Source organism: Crocuta crocuta, unplaced genomic scaffold, assembly GCF_008692635.1.
Source record: "Crocuta crocuta isolate KB4526 unplaced genomic scaffold, BGI_CrCroc_1.0 scaffold56, whole genome shotgun sequence".
NCBI classification, from domain to species: Eukaryota; Metazoa; Chordata; class Mammalia; order Carnivora; family Hyaenidae; genus Crocuta; species Crocuta crocuta.
The window spans coordinates 2,969,645-2,975,823 of NW_027531334.1; positions in this window are offsets into that span (position 1 = coordinate 2,969,645).

Sequence of the window (6,179 nt, forward strand, 5' to 3'; positions counted from 1 at the left end):
TGATGGAAAGTATCAAGGAGTACTTCGAAGGTCACTTTGGTCTTACTGTTTCCGTTGTAGGTAAGTCCTCTGAACACCAAGGTTTGCAGCTTCTAATGGTTGTGCAGTCTTGATTATATATTAGAATTAATCATCAAAATGGACTAAACAATTGTGCCACTAACTATTATCAGGGACTGGCCACACCCATTATTTCACTTCATCTTCTCACCTTACCTCACAGGAGGGTAATTTAAAATGCTTTTGAAGATCTCCAAAACTTTCTGGGTTTGTTTTTGTGTGTGTGTGTGTGTGTGTGTGTGTGTGTGTGTGTGTGTGTGTTTTGTTTTGATTTATTTGGGAGCTGGTGACCAAGTCCAAATAAATTTTTTTCCAAAAAGGATGTATGGTGGTGTATTATTATACATGAAGTACAACAGGATAACAGAAGTAGGTGAGTTAGTTAAATGAAAAATAAAGTTTATGCGGTGCCTGGGTGGCTCAGTCGGCTAAGCGCCCGACTCTTGATTTTGGCTCAGGTCATGATCTCACGGTTTGTGGGTTCAACCCCAGCATGGGGCTCTGTGCTGACTGTGCAGAGCCTGCTAGGGAATTTGTCTCCCTCTCTGCCCATCCTCTGTTTACTCTCTATTTCTCAAAATATAAATACTAAAAAGAAAAGGAAAGGTTAGTTTACACAAAATAGACCTAGGAGTGAGGCTACACGTAAATTTATAATATGGTGCTGATGCTGCCGTCTGATAGTTGCATACTGTTTGTGCCATTGCTCAGAAAGGATAAATCTTACATGTTTTCAATGATGTAAGGTTTCATGTATTTTTCGAATGTTCTAATTTACTAAAATTAGGTCAGTAAGTTTCTATTTGATAAGTAGGTTGTAGCCTTTAAGTCTTATGTTCTGTACAGACTTCTAGAAAAATAAACCAGCATCCTTCTTTTCCTTGGCCACCTTCATTTTATTTCCTTTCCACTCCTTATCTAGCCCTGGTTCTTTTGCACAGTTTCCCACTTATCTATACTAATGGTTCTCCTACTTGAGGCTGTTTTGAGAATCGCTTGGCGAGTTGTTTAAAAATGTCCATTTCCTAAAAGCAAAAATGAACTATTGGGACCTCATCAAGATTAAAAGCTTCTGCACAGCAAAGGAAACAATCAACAAACCTAATAGGCAACCGACGGAATGGGAAAAGATAGTTGTAAGTGACATATCAGATAAAGGGCCAGTATTCAAAGTCCATAAGGAACTCACCAAGGTCCACACCTGAAAAACAATCCAGTGAAGAAATGGGCAGAAGACATGAACAGACACTTCTCCAAAGAGGACATCCAGATGGCCAACAGACACATGAAACGATGTTCAATGTCACTCCTCATCACGGAAATACAAATCAAAACCACACTGAGGTGCCACCTCACACCAGTCAGAATGGTTAAAATGAACAAATCAGGAGACTCTAGATGCTGGCGAGGATGTAAAGAAATGGGTACCCTCTTACACTGTTGGTGGGAATGTAAACTGGTGAAGCCCCTCTTGAAAACAGTGTGGAGGTTCCTCAAAAAAACTAACAACAGAACTCCCCTATGACCCAGGAATAGCACTGCTAGCAATTTACCCAAGGGATACAGGAGTGCTGATGCAGAGGGGCACATGTACCCCAATGTTCATAGCAGCACTTTCAACAATAGCCAAAAATAATGGAAAGAGCCTAAGTGTCCATCAACAGATGAATGGATCAAGAAGATGTGGTTTATCTCTACAGTGGAATATTACATGGCAATGAGAAAGAATGAAATCTGGCCATTTGTAGAACGTGGATGGAGCTCAAGGGTATATGTGGAATGAAATACGTCAGGCAGAGAAGATACCATATGTTTACACCCATATGTGGAACAGGTGAAACTTAACAGAGGACCATAGGAGAGGAGAAGGGGAATAAAAATAGTTAAGGAGAGGGAGGGAGGCAAACCATGAGAGACTCTTAAATGCTGAGAACAAACAGGGTTGATGGGGGTGGGGGAGAGGGGAAAATGGGTGATGGGCATGGAGGAGGGCACTTGTTGGGATGAACACTGGGTATTATATGGAAACCAACTTGACAATATATTTTTTTAAAAAAAGCTCAAAGCAATAGGACACACACACACACATGCAGATTCCCTTTTGAAAAGAATGATAAACACAGCCAGGGGATAGGGACAGAAGCCTGCATCTTAAACGAGGAGCTCAAGTGATTTTGATGCATGCAGCAGGCGAAGCAGAGTTAAATACTGCTTTAGCTTCCTTCTTTCCTGAAGCCTTGCTGAACATCCTGATTTAATTCGAAGTTCTTAAAATTTCTAGTCACTTTTCATTGTTTATATTTTTCCTGGCTTCCTACAAAGTGGTAGTAACTACTTAGTACCTTAAAACATGGATAATAATTCATTCAGGACAAGTCTAAAAATAGCCATCAGCTTCTATGATTCTAAGATTTAAGGTCCAGTCTTGCTTCTGCTCTTACCTGTAGATGACTCCACTGAGTCAGTTTCCCTGCGGTTGGATTGCTTCATCTCAAGTGCCATTACTGTTCAAGAATCATAAACTTTTACAGTTGAAAGAGACTTTGGAGATTATCCCTCATTGGAAAAACCAATATTCAGTGAGTTATCTAAGGAAGTAAAACTATAAAGCCTGAATTGGACTACAGGTCGGACACTTTTTTGTACTTTATGTACTTAGACCAATGTTCCTTTGGACTCAGATTCTTCTCCTCCTTTTTCCCTCTCTTCCTCCTTAGAATTCTGGGGGAAATAGTGAAAAAGCTTCACATGTGTCCGTAACGTGATAATTTATATATATAAGGAATGCAGTATTCTAGATCAGTTAATCTTTCCAAACAACTTAGAATTCTAATGAAAATGAAATCTAATGGGGCGCCTGGGTGGCTTAGTTGGTTGAGCGTCCTTCGCTTAGGGCATGATCTCGCGGTTCGTGGGTTCGAGCCCCGCGTCGGGCTCTGTGCTGACTGCCAGCTCAGAGCCTGGAGCCAATTTCAGAGTCTGTATCTCCCTCTCTCTCTGACCCTCCCCTGCTCACGCTGTCTCTCTCTCTCTCCTAGAAATAAAAAATATTAAAAAAAAAAAATGAATAAACATTAAAAAAATGTTTAATTAATTAGATTTCTATATACTTGAAATTAATAATCCAAACCATAAGAGACTCTTAAGGATAGAGAACAAACTGAGGGTTGATGGAGGGATGTGGGAGGAGGATGGGCTAGTGGGTGATGGCTATTAAGGTACTTGTTATGATGAGCACTGGATATTATATGTTAAGTGATGAACCAGTGAATTCTGCTGCTGAAACCAATACTGCACTATGTTAACTAAAACTTAAATAAAATTTTGAAAAAAAAATATATTTGCAGATCAAATATATCCGATAAGGGACCTGTCTCCAGAATATATGAAGAACTATTACAATTTACTAAGAAAAAGAAAAACTAACAATGGACATAGGCTTTGAATAGGCATTTCTCTGAAGAATATATATAAATGGCCAATAAACACATGAAAAGATGGTGACCATCATTAGCCATTAGGAAAATGTACATCAAAACCAAAACGAAATACCACTCCACACTCTTTAGAATAGACAGATAATAAAAGACAGATAGTAACAGGTGTTGGTGATAATATGGAGGCTCATATGTGGCTGAAGGGATTGTAAAATAGTGTAGCTACTTTGATCAACAGTTTGGCAGCTATTCAAAATGTTATACAACAGTTACTATATGGCCCAATAATTCTACTCCTACGTATACACTGAGAGGAAAAAAAATGCAAAAATTACCAAGAAATAAAAATACACAAAAATTTGTACATGAATGTTCACAGATTATTCACAGTAGCCAGAAAGTACAACCAACCCGATGTCCATCAACTGATGAATGGATAAATGGAATGTGGTGGTAAATGCACATAATGGAGAATTATTCGACAATAAAAAAAGGGATAAAGCACACAGACACGTGCTACAATACAGATGAACCTTGAAAACCTTCTAAATAAAAGAAACCAAACCTTCTAAATAAAAGAAACCAGTCACAAAAGGCCATATATTATAGGAATCCATTTATATGAAATGTTCAGAATAGGCAATTCATTCAGATAGAAAAGTACATTAGTGACTGTCAGAAGGTGGGGGAGAGGGAAATGGGGAGTGACTCCTAATGGGTGTGGGTTTTGGGGGGAACAGTGATGGACATGTTCTGGAATTAGAAAGTGATGATGGTTGCACAGCCTTCTGAATTTACTAACCCACTCACTGTATAGATGAATTTTATGCTACATAATTATATATCAGTAAGGCTTTTTAAAACAAAACCTTTTTATTTAGCTAAGATACAGACTTAAAATTTTTACAATGTAATCTTAACAATGTGAACTGAGTACATAAGAAGAACAATAAATGAAAAAATAGAAACTAAAAAAAATAAATATAAAAAATATAAATAGTTTTAACAGGAAGCTTATGGTGGCGATCTCTCTCTCTCTCTGCCCTACCCAACTTGTGCTCTCTCTTACTCTCTCTCTTTCTCTAAGTGAATAAACTAAAAAATAATTAAAGAAAAATAAGTAAAACTGTTTTTCATTTACAAAAAAAATAAAGGAGGAGCAACACCCTCATATTTAGGACTATTAATTATTTCAGCAACTACATATTCCAGGTTTAGTTTTGAAAGAGCTAGAAATAGACCTGCCTGCTCTTATGAAAATTGTGGGCAGACCTGAGCCCTCCTGATCACTATTTACAATAAAATAGGGGGAAGAGACCAGAAACACATTAAGGCTCTAAGATTTCTGGAGCCTTAGGATCTCACAATGATGAGTTACTTTGAAAGCTATACCTACAGATAACAGCAGACAGGGATTCTAGGAATAAACAAAAACAAGAGACGGACATTAAATCCTCATCTGCATGATTAATTTGAACCTCCATTAATCTGTTAGCAAAAGTGCTTTAAAAGAACAAAAACCAAAACATGCAATTTATTGGAGCCTTTTCCTCTATATCCTTAATTTAAAATCAAGCAATAAAAGCAAACTAAAAAACTAGTAAGAGACTTAAATAATTTACAAATAATATTCTTAAATTAAGACAAATTTTCTTAAAAGCTAAATTCCAAAAAATTTTTCCCACAATTATTTTCTTTAAAATTCTGATATTGAACATAGTTTGAAATAAGTGGGTTATTTTGACCTAATATAGTTAAAAGTAAGTAAAAATGGTTTAATCTTATTTAACTGATAGTGTTTTCTCCCCCCTCAGATTAACTTCACATAAAAAACACAGATCCAATTCACTGACAATCTTACAAAAATCTTAAGATAAAGGTTATACATTTAAGATTAACTAAATGCCAATCTTTATAGTAAACATCTGCTGAAATCTTAAAACAACAGAAAATGACTTGAAGAATTACATTCAAGTTACCTTAGGCATTCAATCATGCGAGAAGCAATTTTCTTCCGACGCATCATGCTGAATACCCAAATCCGACTGATCCCACAGATTGCAGGCTCTGGCAATGTTGAACAGCACCAGGCTTTCTGCCTTTCAAATCTGACTTTTTCTTCTTCTGACCTGATAACTGGAAGTTTCTCTTCTATAACTCTGTAGCCCTAATATAGCAAAATTAGGGGAAAAATTTTAAAGTAAGAATATTAATTAGCAATTGTCTAGTATTAACCTTAGTGAGGAGGTCACTATATGTGTCAGGCTTCTTAACAAACTATGAAGGTCATGTATGTTTTGACTCCCACTTTAGGAAATAAACCTGAATCTCCATTCTGTTCTAATTCACTTACTAGTTACGTGACTGTGAGAGGAGTTCCTCATCTATAAACTAGAGAAAACTGTTGAGAAATTAAGTAAGGTAATACATACAAAATACCTTGCCAACATGGCTGGCCCACAATGGCAACTGAATGTTATTGTTTTCTCTACCTCCTATATTCTAAGGACCAGCAAAAGCACGAACTCAGCAGTCCTAACAACTGTTTCTGTGATTGCTGCCACAGTTTTAGGGTTCACAGCTATGCAAGAACTAGGAATAGGGATAGGGATGGCAGAAGAACCAAGAATTTAAAATGCTGCTTTCCCCATACTCCCATCTCTTTAAAAAAAAAAAAAAAAA